Source organism: Xenopus laevis, chromosome 9_10S (genome assembly GCF_017654675.1).
Source record: "Xenopus laevis strain J_2021 chromosome 9_10S, Xenopus_laevis_v10.1, whole genome shotgun sequence".
NCBI lineage: Eukaryota > Metazoa > Chordata > Amphibia > Anura > Pipidae > Xenopus > Xenopus laevis.
The window spans coordinates 58,807,774-58,820,553 of NC_054388.1; the positions used below are offsets into that span (position 1 = coordinate 58,807,774).

General features: G+C 40.0%; 1 pseudogene; it reads left to right on the forward strand.

Annotated features, from left to right (window-relative positions):
- The first annotated feature begins 313 nt into the window (after positions 1-313).
- Positions 314-1,292, forward strand: LOC121399164 (annotated as a pseudogene).
- The last annotated feature ends 11,488 nt before the right edge of the window (positions 1,293-12,780 follow it).

Genomic DNA, 12,780 nt, shown 5'->3' on the forward strand with positions numbered 1-12,780 from the left:
ATGAACCACACTTATAATGCACACAGGGAGGAGTTACATAAGAGAATCATGAGCAGACATAAATATGTTAGGTGCCAATCATAAATACAGTCGCCTACAGCACTTCTACAGATAATTTGTTATTGGTTGTAAAACTTTCTCTATAAATAATATCATAGAATTGTCATAAATTCTTCTTTTACATTAAGTACCACACCTAAAATCTAGGAATTTTTTTACATTAGTACATTAGTAGCTACACACTGACTCCTTTGGGTGCCAAGTTTGTCTGACTCTGGGGGGGGGTGGTTCTGACCAGGCCCGGACTGGCCATTTGTGAATTCGGGCAAATGCCCGTTGGGCCGCTGTCTTTGATATGTAAATGGCCCGCATGGGCCTCTCTGTCACAATATTGTTTCCCGGCTGAGAAGGAGCAAGCGGGAGCGCTGAAGGCATACAGCATGGATGAGCTCCTCGCCGAAGCGCTGACAGGAGCCAGAGGGAGATGACTTGGGACGAGATTAGCTCTCCGATATAGAAGGTGGCCTGGCAGACTTTTCACAGCAGCGGAGGGGTCGGCCTGAGCCCGTTGGCGGAGAGCTTGGGACAGCTGCGGAAAATGAGCCGGGTGCGGGCAGAAGATGTGGGTCTGGGAGCAAGTCAAGTTCCGCATTAGCGGCTTTGATCGCCTGCAAGCGGCAGGGGCAGCAGGCAAGGAGCCCCTCAAACCTCTCACTTTCATCCCTCCGCTGCTCTCCTACCAGTGCGGCTCTGTGCGGCGGGCAGCGATGCGCTCCGTGGGAGAGTTTGGGGATAACAGACCGCGCTGCCTGCTGGCTCCGCACAGGGAGAACCTGAATCAGATCAGCCCTTTGGATGGGCCCGCTGCCTTCCTGGACATCGTGGCACCCCCCTACGACCTGCAAATGGCAGGGATTGTCATTGCTATCAGCTGCTGTTTCCACCGCCGCCCCTCCTGGAGAAAGTGATGGGCCTGCCGCCGCCGGCCAACTCTGCCAGGGGAGGCCGTTTGTCTTTGGCCAAACAGACCAACAGTTTTCCCTGAGGGGATCCCACCAATCTCCTATACAGATCTCCTATCCATAGGGTCTCACAGACCTCAGCTATGCAAATGGACATTACAGCCAGAACCCCAGTAGAGCCGATATGAGTTTAATTTGTGTGGCCCCTACAAGGCATATACCGTGTCTCACTGCACAGACCCCTCTACTATAAACAGGCTAGGATTTTGGCCCTCTCTGGCATTTATAGGGGTTCCTGAAGCCTCATCAGAAGGGGCCTAGGTCATTCCAGTGCACATAACTCATCTGCAGGCTCTGGTTGCCCCTCTTCCACTTTAGGATTATGGCCAATCACCAGTCCATACAGACTCCATATTTTCAACTGATCGTCAGTTTGTTTGCTACAGAAAACACAGCAGTTGGCCCTAATTCAATAACTCATATGCCTGCACTGGGGTGATCTTCATACCATAAGTCTACTAGAAAATCATATAAACATTAAATAAACCCAATAATCGGATTTTTCCCCAATAAATACAAATAATATCTTAGTTTGGTTCAAGTACAAGCTATTGTTTTATTAATACAGAGAAAAAGGAAATAAATTAACATTTGGATTATTTGATTATAATGGAGTCTATGGGAGATGGCCTTTCCGTAATTTGGAGCTTTCTGGACAATGGGTTTCCAGATAAACAATCCCATACCTGAAGTGGGCTGCTTTGATTTTTTTTGCCAGGGCTGCTTTTTTCTCCCAGTCCGGCCCTGGTTCTGACCCAGTTCTGTACCAGAGAAGAGAGGCAAACGTCTTGAATTCCTATAGTTAAAGTAATTCTCCTTCAAGTTCTTTCTACTATAGAAAGGGGAAAGGAAATACAGACTAGGGATGCAACGAATCCACTATTTTGGATTCGGCCGAACCCCCGAATCCTTCGCGAAAGATTCGGCCGAATCCCGAACCGAATCCGAACCCTAATTTGCATATGCAAATTAGGGGTTGGAAGGGGAAAACATTTTTTACTTCCTTGTTTTGTTACAAAAAGTCACGCGATTTCCCTCCCTGCCCCTAATTTGCATATGCAAATTAGGATTCGGATTCGGTTCAGCCAGGCAGAAGGATTCGGCCGAATTCGAATCCTGCTGAAAAAGGCCGAATCCTGGATTCGGTGCAACCCTAATACAGACTAGAAACCTTGAAGCTGCACACCTTTACCATAAAATTCAAAATATGATCAATGCAGCCAGCATTCCAAAATATGTTATATAAATTCCTTTTGGTCGATATTTACTGGCATGACCAACATATTGGCTCCTCTCTTGGGAAAGGATAAACTTTTCTTATTTGTATACATAGTATATAAGTAATATTTTCCAAGATTAGGTTTGTTGCTCAATGAACCTGACACTGGTCTGCTTTTTAATATTTTACAAGATATTAGGACATACATACCAATGTACACACGTAACACTAGGGGGTATATTAATTATGCTGTGTAAAACTAAATTCTGCAAAAAAAACTGTGTAACATAAATGGCAAATTTATCAAGATGTGTGTAATTTTGCACCACACGAATGCCAAATTTGCTGCCGTTTTTTTGCATTGGTTCAAGGGGATGTCACTCTAATAAAAAATGCATTAAAAAAATGTATGCCTTTTTTTACACATCGAAGTCTGGCGGTGTGTGGTATAATATACCGCTGTTTTTTACACCTCTTAATAAATATGCCCCTTAACGTCATCAATTATCACAGAAGCTCTTAAAAACAAATATAAAAACACATGGGTAAATTTATCAAAGAGTGAAGTTTCGCCACTAGAGTGAAATGCCGCAGCTCTCAATTCATTTATATGGGATTTTGAAAGGCGTATTTATCAATGGGTGAAAGTGAAAGTTCACCCTTTGATAAATACGCCTTTAAAAATCCCTTAGAAATGAATGTGGAGTGATGGAATTTCACTCTAGTGGCGAAACTTCACTATTAACTTCACTCTTTGATAAATATACCCCATAATAATAAATAATTCCAAATGGGAACCATACTGACATCCACACTGCAAAAGTAAGAGATTCATGTCTGAATTTTGTGGACTTCTCAAGGCTTGCAACGGTTAATGCCATATAATGGTTGCAAAGAAACTCATCTCATATATAGAAATACACATATACAAAGGCTAACACATACATGCAGGCATGCACACACAAACATGAATGCGCATGGCCACATACCTTCATATTTAAAGGTGTTTCCCCAGAAGGCAGAGCAGGCTCCAACGCAGCCCTGAACTGCCTGCCCTATAGCACAAGAAAAGTGACAGGACTGCCTTGCACCCACCACCAGATTTTTAAAGTGGACCTGTCACCCAGACATAAAAAGCTGTATAATAAAAGTCATTTTCAAATTAAACATGAAACCCAAATACATTTTTTCATTAAAGCATCCATATCTGTTATAAATGCATTTAAAAATCTTAGCTGTCAATCCTTTATTGCCTACCCAGCCTCTATGCCTTAGGCATAGAGGTGGGGCAGGCAATTACTTTCACTTTCCATTCTGCATTTCCTAGATATCACTGATGTCCTCACATTCCCACTCCTTCCCTATCATCTAATTTTGTAACCAGTGCATGGGGATGGACATCAGGTCCCCCATTCTGGAGCATAAACAAGATTTTTTTATAATGCAAAGCTTGCCTTAATAACAGTGTTTACAAAATGGTGCCTGCCTGCTTGCTGTGATTGTTTATTCGCAGGTTAAAGGGAACAAGACTGAAATCATTTATGTAGTGCAAGTAAAGTTTATTTTGCTTGAATGACATGATAATATAGGATTTGGAATTATTTCTTAGGGTGACAGGTCTCCTTTAAGGTGCACTTTTACATCCCTTCCCTACCACTATAGATTTTATCAAATACATACATGCATATACAAGTACATATGAGCAACACTGTGGCAAAATGGGCAGCACTGATCCTTTGTTGTAAATAATTAATCATAATTCTGTGTGTTACCATTGTGTATATGAGTTTAGAGCTGTGATTGTAGAGTAATTAACATATCAATATCAATTGTTGATGTTTCTTTTACCAGCTTAGTCCATTTTCCCCATGTCTTGTCTCTCTTTATACCATATACTGTATATAAATATTGATCCAAGGGATTGCTCAGAATTTAGAGTTTAAGCTTCAGTGGTTCTGGGATTAAAGTGAATCATCAACAGACTTACAGTCTTAAATATTATTATTATTTTTATTATTATTAATAAAGTATTAACATTTTACATACATGCATATATACATGAAACAAGACATAGGTGAATATGAACATATAGCACCTGCCTGGAAGTAGCTACACTATGAAGCATATTTATGATTTCCATGTCTTTGCCTTACTTTGATGGCCACGATCATGATCTAAGGGGCCGATTCACTAAATTCGAATGAAGGATTCGAAGTAAAAAAACTTCGAATTTCGAAGTATTTTTTGGGCTACTTCGACCATCGAATGGGCTACTTCGACCTTCGACCACGACTTTGAATCGAAGGTCGTTCGACTATCCGACCATTCGATAGTCGAAGTACTGTCTCTTTAACAAAAACTTCAACCCCCTAGTTCGGCAGCTAAAAGCTACCGAAGTCAATGTTAGACTATGTGGACCTTCCCCATAGGCTTTCCTAAGTTTTTTTGATCGAAGGATATTCCTTCGATCGTTGGATTAAAATCCTTCGAATCGTTCGATTCGAAGGATTTTATCGTTCGATCGAAGGAATAATCCTTCGATCGTACGATCGCAGAATTTGCACTAAATCCTTCGACTTCGATATTCGAAGTAAAAGGATTTCAATTCCTAGTCGAATATCGAGGGTTAATTAACCCTCGATATTCGACCCTTAGTGAATCAGCCTCTAAGTGTTCCTTTCAGAACAAGTCCAACACAAAAGTCAAACTAATTAAGAGCATTACCAGGAATGGCTAAACATGTTGGAAACAGCATAAAAGATCTGCAAGTGTACAGCAAGGAACATCAGGTTTTAATTCACATTTGTAAACCACTTCCAATTGAAAAGATTTTCTTTGAATAAACATTCTCAGTATTTTATGTCAAAACCAGTCAATTTCTTCCTTTTGCTGACAAAAGAGATCCTAATGTGCTAATTTCTTTGTATACAAAATGAAATGACTTAGGCCAAATGTTCTTTATTGACTTTGTTCAGCTGCAATTTATAAGCTAACCCACATGGCCCCGCAACGATTAAATATATCTATTTATTTCATTATCACTTGAAAGAATGAACTTTTTGTGTCTTGGAAATCCAGCAAGCACAGATAACCAGGGTATAAAACCGGCAAATGATTAATACGTCTGCTCAAACTGGAGGTTCTTTATATTGTAAAACATCTGCAGGTAAAATGAGTCGTCCGTACTGTAAAAAAAAAAAAAGTATTCCCATTGGCTGATGAAATATTATATAAAAATGTGCCGCAATCCAGAGATATCAAATAAACAAAAAGATATAAATTATGGAAATAACTTTTTTTTTTTACTGCAGAGAGCTTTCAAGATTTTTAGAACACTGGGTTGCTCTTTCTGTAGATCCTAATTGATTTCCTTGACATCTCTTTAGTCTGGCAAAATGCCCGCCTAAGTACTTTGTCTGACCTCTAGGCTTTATGCCAAATATCGATTCAGTTTCTACAATAGTAATGTTGTATCTTCCCTTCCATCTTTGATAAGCTGCCAACAAGAGAGAGACAGGAAGTCAATGGTTTGCAAATGTTCTATTAGTGTTTGTGTATTAGTATTTCCTTCTGGGAGTAATGCAATTTGTATTGTTAAAAAATCCCCATGCTGAGAGGTATTTTTCTTTTTGTACACAAGTCATACACTTAGTTAACGAGAGAGAGGGAAAGTGAGAGATAGAGAGAGAGAGAGAGAGAGAGAGAGAGAGAGAGAGAGAGAGAGAGAGAGAGAGCTGCACTTAGCCAAAAGGATTTAATTTAAATTTGAACGGGGTGTTAAAGCTTTGGCCTGAATTTTCAATATACTACCTCTGATCCATATCCCATTGCTTGGATATATTTTCAAATAAGAGAAAGTGGCTGTGTAGAGACACCCCATCTGGAGCTTTCCTCACTTAATCAGAGATTTTCAGTCTTGAAATGCTCCCTTAAGAATATCTTCTTCACAAACAAGCATTTTCCTGATCCCGATCCACAAGAACCTTATCTGCTAAGGCTAGGTTAAGAATTTGTTGTTGCTTTGCAGCTGAAAATGAGTTTTGGGAATTTATTTCTCTTAAAAAGGTCCTCGCCAAAGTATATACTGTACATGAGCATTGAGCTTCAGCATCTGTTACATTTTTTAATACTAAAATGATTTCTGTTCCACTGTAAGGTATTTCCAAAGTGTCGTTGTTCTCTGCTGGGTTTCAACCTGGTACTTTCTTCTGCCTATAGCTCTGTCATATAGAAAGCTGGCATTATTTGTAATGAAGTCTACATATCTCAATCTGTGTCTCAGATTCTGCCAGTGCTCCCAGTTGCTCTATATTAATTACCAGGTGAGTCTCATACCAAGAGACCTCCTAGCAGAGACTGCCTCTATATATATATCCAAATATTGCATTGAACCTGGCAAGTTCTTTGAACTATTTTCCTATTGGTCACTTCAACAAAGTATAGGTGCTCCTGATTCTGGTGTTGACCCATCCCTGTGTTATACTGCACAAATGCAGCTCTCTAGAAGGACTCCTGTTTCATAAAATCACATTAAAATAAAGCAAAAATAAAACATCTTCAGTCTTGGACAAATAGCACATCATCTCTTGCTTCTCTGCAGACATCGTCAGTCTCTTGTTTAGGGAGACTAACCTGTGTGGTTCCCCACTGCCTCATATGGTTATCCCACAGCCACAGTCCATTGGGAGTCTTCTTAATACTGTTAAAAGAGCTTTTTCCCCCTAACAGTAGTAAATTGGGCTAACAAGACTTGGACAGTGTTAGATACAGTAAGCCTTTTCAACCAATGATTACCATTAAAGGTTTAGTTCTGTTAATGAAAATTGTTTTCTGATTGGTTGCCAGTTGTGAATGCACTGGGAAGAGTTTTCTTTATGTTACTATAAAAGAGGCAACTTCTTCATGCTCCCAATAAACACTGCAACTGCTCTGCAGGGCCTCACAAAGTGTGGGGCCCACAGAGGCTGCTCATGCTTCCACCCACCAAGGAAAGCTGTGACTGCATTTGTCTCCTTGTTTGTTTGTTGATACTACAAAAAATCCTGTGACCGATGCAGAGAAGATCAAGTTTAGATTTTCATTCTGGTCATAATGTCTCTTTAGTTTCATCCAAGTGCAGTGTCAGTCTGTACGTAAGCAAAACAACACAACTTTCTGTCCATTTGGCAGCAACCCAACAGGACATGAATTAGGAGACAGCTGAAAGATCAACCACAGGAAAGCATGTGTTGGAGAAAGGGAATAGGTTGAATTTAAATTCAGATGATGGCCCTGTATCATAAGAGATGAGAAAATTGCGCTGTTCCATTATGAAATTTGAAAATATACCAGGTGAACCCTACTTATAAAAGGAGCATAAACTGTTCAGAAGGGTTCATACAAGTTGTACAAGTAGTAAAACTGATTCTAAAATTAGCAGGATATGAAAAGCTGTTCCATAGGTGTTATCAAACATTTTAATTATGTAATAATATATACCCCAAGCACATCAACATAGAATAATAAAACCCAAATTACCTTACAGTTTTATGACATATACAAAAGCACTTAGTCTACAGCCTTGTGCCTTCATATGGTCACAATACCCTCAGTGACTTCTAATATCCTTATAATTTACAGTAGGGGTACATTATCCCTTATAATACATGAGTGATACTTCCCTGTATAATTCAACCTGCAGCCTTGTGCCTTTATATAGTCACAGAACTCCTCAGTGGTCATGGTTCTGACCAGTGACATCTATCATCCTTATTATTTACAGTAGGGGGTACATTATCGTTTACAATACATGAATGATATTCAGTGTATCTTGTATAACTCAGCCTACAGCCTTGTGCATTTATATGGCCATAGAATCCTTTCAGTGACTTCTAATATCCTTATAATTTACAGTAAGAGTATATGATCCTTTATACTACACAAATGATAATTAGAGTTCCCTGTAGAACTCAGCCTGTAGTTTTGTGTCTTTATATGGTCAAATAACTCTTCAGTGACTTATAATATCCATATAATTACAGCAAGGGTACATTATCCCATATAATATATGTAACTGTGATGCCCAGAGTAACATGCATTGTGCATTTTCACAGAAGCTAGTTAGAAGCAAGTAATAATATATAATAACATATTCATGGGGTAATGTAATACAAGTTCCCTGTATAACTCAGCCTGCAGTGGTGTGCCTCCATGATTTCTATTGCTCTTATAATTTACAGTAAGGGGTACATTATTCCTTATACATGAGTGATACTCAGTATGTAACCTTCTCCTCGCAGAACTTCCTATTTATATCTATTACCATTTTATTTTTGAGTGGGAATTGCTTTATTTACTACATCATTTGTAACTAACAGTAAAATAATGTGGAATCCATGAGATGAACCACTGTTTGTTGTTGTCTAACAAAAACAACCATGACTCACAACATAAAAGAAGAATTGGTATTTAGTGCTCACATGGAATCCTTTAGAGCTGTATACTTTAGTTCCTTTATAGCTTTTGAATTCTTTCATCACAGGCTAACCTACAGTATTCTGTTACTTTGATTATTTTGCTTTGTTCTCGGAAACATTGTTGGACAATGTATGGACTCATTCCCTGATCGTTCTGAAAACTTTCGGCTATAATTCTATTGCCTCTTATAGCTATTCCTGTGTTGTATGGAGCTGCTCCAGCTATATGAGGCCAGGGGTCAGTTGTATAACTATAGTGAAAGATAATGTGATAAAGCGTAAATTGCAAGTTTTCCAATATACCGTATATACTCGCGTATAAGCCGAGTTTTTCAGCACCCAAAATGTGCTGAAAAACTCTACCTCGGCTTATACGCGGGTCAGTCACCCAAACCGCATCAATTGCGCTGAAGAAATCCTCCTGTGCCCCACACAGCTGCCTCGTTCCTGGCTGTATTGATTAGTTCAGCCGGCAGCCATTTTCCCTGCATTACATGCTTCCGATAGCCCCTCCTACTCCACATCTTCTGTAATTGGGCCGCAGCCAGGGCCGGATTAGCCGGAAAACCGGCTAGTTTTAGGGGCCCTGTAGAGGGTCTGCCTAGCTGAAGGGGTCTGGGTGGCCAGGCTATCATGGAGGAAAAGATCACATGTCCCCCCGCTGGCCTCGCGAGAATGATCAGCAGCCTCCCGCATCTGACGTCCAGCGCATTGTGTAGGAAGTGCTGCTGACGCATAATATACTCGGGATGCCGGTCTCTCTCTCTGCCGACGCACTTGTGAGGTTTGTTGCACAGTAACGGTAATATACTGCTGGATGACGGTCTCTCTCTCTCGTCCCATTATTGAAGCCATTTATCATATGTTAGTGCTGCCTCCTCATTTAGAATCCTGTCACTTTTCCAGAATTTGGCTAGCACTTTTTCACGTTCAGTAACTCTTGCTCATTCCATGGAATCAGCTTTCCTTGCAAGAGCCATACTGCATGTATTCATGCAGGATGCTGTGGGAACCCTGGTTCCGGCTGCTTTCCCTTGTTAGATGAGATAGTGATGCCCACGGCTCTCTTGGAAAATCTGCTGTTGCAGGGGTGATGGGAATGCAGGTTTGTGGTGATTACCGCCTGTGAGCTCTATGTATAGGGAATGTATTGGGAAAGTGCATTGTCAACAAGCAACAGGTGTCTGCTATTGGAAGGCAATGTATTGTAAATACAATAGTATGTAAACTCGAGTGGGGTACAGCTGAGATTCTAGCTATTTGTATAAGAGTTTGTATAAGAGAGCATTCTGTCCCAGTGGCTGCACAGATCCTATCTGATCCCCATTGTAAGCAGCAGTCCTGTCCTGCTTTATGGCAGCTGAGATTCTAGCTATCTGTTATTTAGAGAAATTTTGGGAAACTTACCAGTAGCTGCTGCATTTCTCACCCTAGGCTTATACACGAGTCAATAAGTTTTCCCAGTTTTTGTAGGTAAAATTAGGTACCTCGGCTTATACACGGGTCGGCTTATACACGAGTATATACGGTAACTGTGGAAGAGTAAGAGAAAGGAGAGCATGGTCATAGGTTAAGTCAGAGCAGGCAAAGAGGGAATAAAAGGGTATAAGAAAGGGGGTTGTTACAAATCTACCTAATGACAAGGCAGGTCCAAATTTCCCACAAAATTCCACCAGAGAACCGCATTATCTCTCATCCATATCTCTGATAGATTCCATAGCCCTTTCCAGATAACAGATCTTTCCATAATTTGGATCTTCATACCTTAAGTTCAATAGAAAATCTTGTAAACATGAAATAGTTTTGCTTCCAATAAGGATGCATTATATCTTAGTTTGGAACAAGTACAAGGTGCTGTTTCATGGTTACATAGAAAATGGAAATAATTTTTAAAAATTGGATTATTTGGATAAAATGGAGTCTATGGGAGATGTTCTTTCTGTAATTCAGAGCTTTCTGGATAATGGGTATCCAGATAGTGGATGCCTTTATATGTCTTTCTATTCAGGAATCATTCATTTATTTTAATTATTTCTTATACAAGTCAGTGCCAGGTTGCTAAGACTTTTGACTCCAACAACCTAAGATATGCAAGTGGCACCTACTTTTCTACACACTGCATCACACCCTGACCCAAGAGTGCCCTGTACTTTTCACTTGCCTTGAGCAGGTGCTAATTCAAGTTGTGCCTATTGAAATTCCTACTTGCACCAGCTGAATTACATGGAAACATCATTACTGCCATTGCTCAAACAAGGTAAACTGTGCCAATATTTAGCTCTTTTCACATAGAATCAGCTAAGAAAATAAGCTCCTGTCAGCTTACACAGCTGTGCAAGGCCAGATATGCCCTGAATACCATTGTCTGCATCATATTAAATTGAAATATTGTAACAAACGTGTCCTTTAAGCTCTGAGTTTCTGTGCAAATACAGGCCTATACAGACCCACGCACCAGCAGGGTCAGCTCGCTTTGTGGGTATATAGAGAAATTTTATCTAATGACCTTAGCAACACATCTCTAATGGCCTGAGTGTGTCCTGGTAGTATATGCACTTGGCATTCCACAAACCTGCTATCTGTATTGAATTCCTGCATAGCAACGTACTGTTATGTTAGCCTGATCTGATGCAATTCCATTGGGCTCATTTGGGCTCCTTGTTTACCGGTTGCTAGAAAACCACTAAGTCAAAAGCAGCCGTCAGAGGAAATGAGGAAAATGTCTACAATGTGGTAACAAAAATAGCAGCGAGTAGATTAAAAAAAAAATAAGTGCAATAGTGAAAATGAGGCAAAAGACAAAGGACTGAGCTGGAACCTGCTATTAACACATTTATTTTCATGTTATTTATGCAAATAGATATTCTAAACTTGTACTAGATAGGTGCCTAATATATAGGGACAAAGACAAGAGTGGAGTATTGAAAGGGTTACGGCCTACTTTGCTTTGCATTCCTCTTAGAGCAGTGGTTCCAAAACTGTTGGGTTGGCCCTGATAGTTTGGCGCTTGGAGGATGGGGCTCAGTCTTAATACCAGTTATGGTAAGATTTTCCAAAATTGCCTATTTGCTTTCTTAGATACACAGGTAAAATTTTGGATGAAAACAAGAAAAGAATACAGTATTTTCTGTCCTAAGTATTTGTGGATCTATGGCTGATACACTGATATTTTCCTCTGAAACCCTTGTTATGAGCTAAGGGAGCCCTTACCTAAGGTTAGACCTCCAACATGGGCTTGAACAACCACTGCCCTAGAAAAATAGTGATTGGTACTAGCACTAGATAGGTATCTAAAGCATAGGGACATGGACAAGTTTCTGCTCCTATATCTGCTGGTCCAGAGCAAAACACCTGGACCTAATGCCTACTTCAGTAAGCACAGACTACTATATTTATTTACTCCTGCCTTATTGTATACATGTTGTATCTCACGGTTAAGGGTAGTGCTATCACAAATATCTTAGGGCAGTTGTGGAGGCCCACCAATAAAATATTTGCCATGGACCCACTGGAACCTTAATTCAGCCCTGCAGGTCAGGAATAATTCATTTGAATGAATGGAATTATGATACCTGTGGTGGGGGGGGTGATGGACTAATGAGATGCTACTTATATGGGAAAAATACTTAAATGCAGAAAGTTTGAAACCCTCAGTTCTATTGAATGATAGTCATGTTGGCATGTCTGGTCTTTCAGGACAGGCTGTTACCGTATATCTAATGTGCTGCTTCTTCCATGACCCAGATTTGCAAATTAGCTCTCATGAATTAGTTGCCCAGATTATGTACAATAAATTCTTCTGCCAATTGCCATGGATTTCTAAAAAAGCTTCTTAAACGATTGCATCGGAGCTGGTACAACCCCAAAGAGGAGGACAGAGAGCTTGGCAAGAGAACACAATCTCAGGAATTTCTATTGAAACTGAACAGCTACTTGGATGCTTGAATATTTCCCTATCTCTCTTGGCAATCAGAACAGAATAAGTTTACTTTAGCAGGGAATGATATTTTAAATACATGTTGTTTTTTTATAAAAAAAAATAATTTGTACTGTGTGCGTAAGATTGTGTAACATTCACACTGTA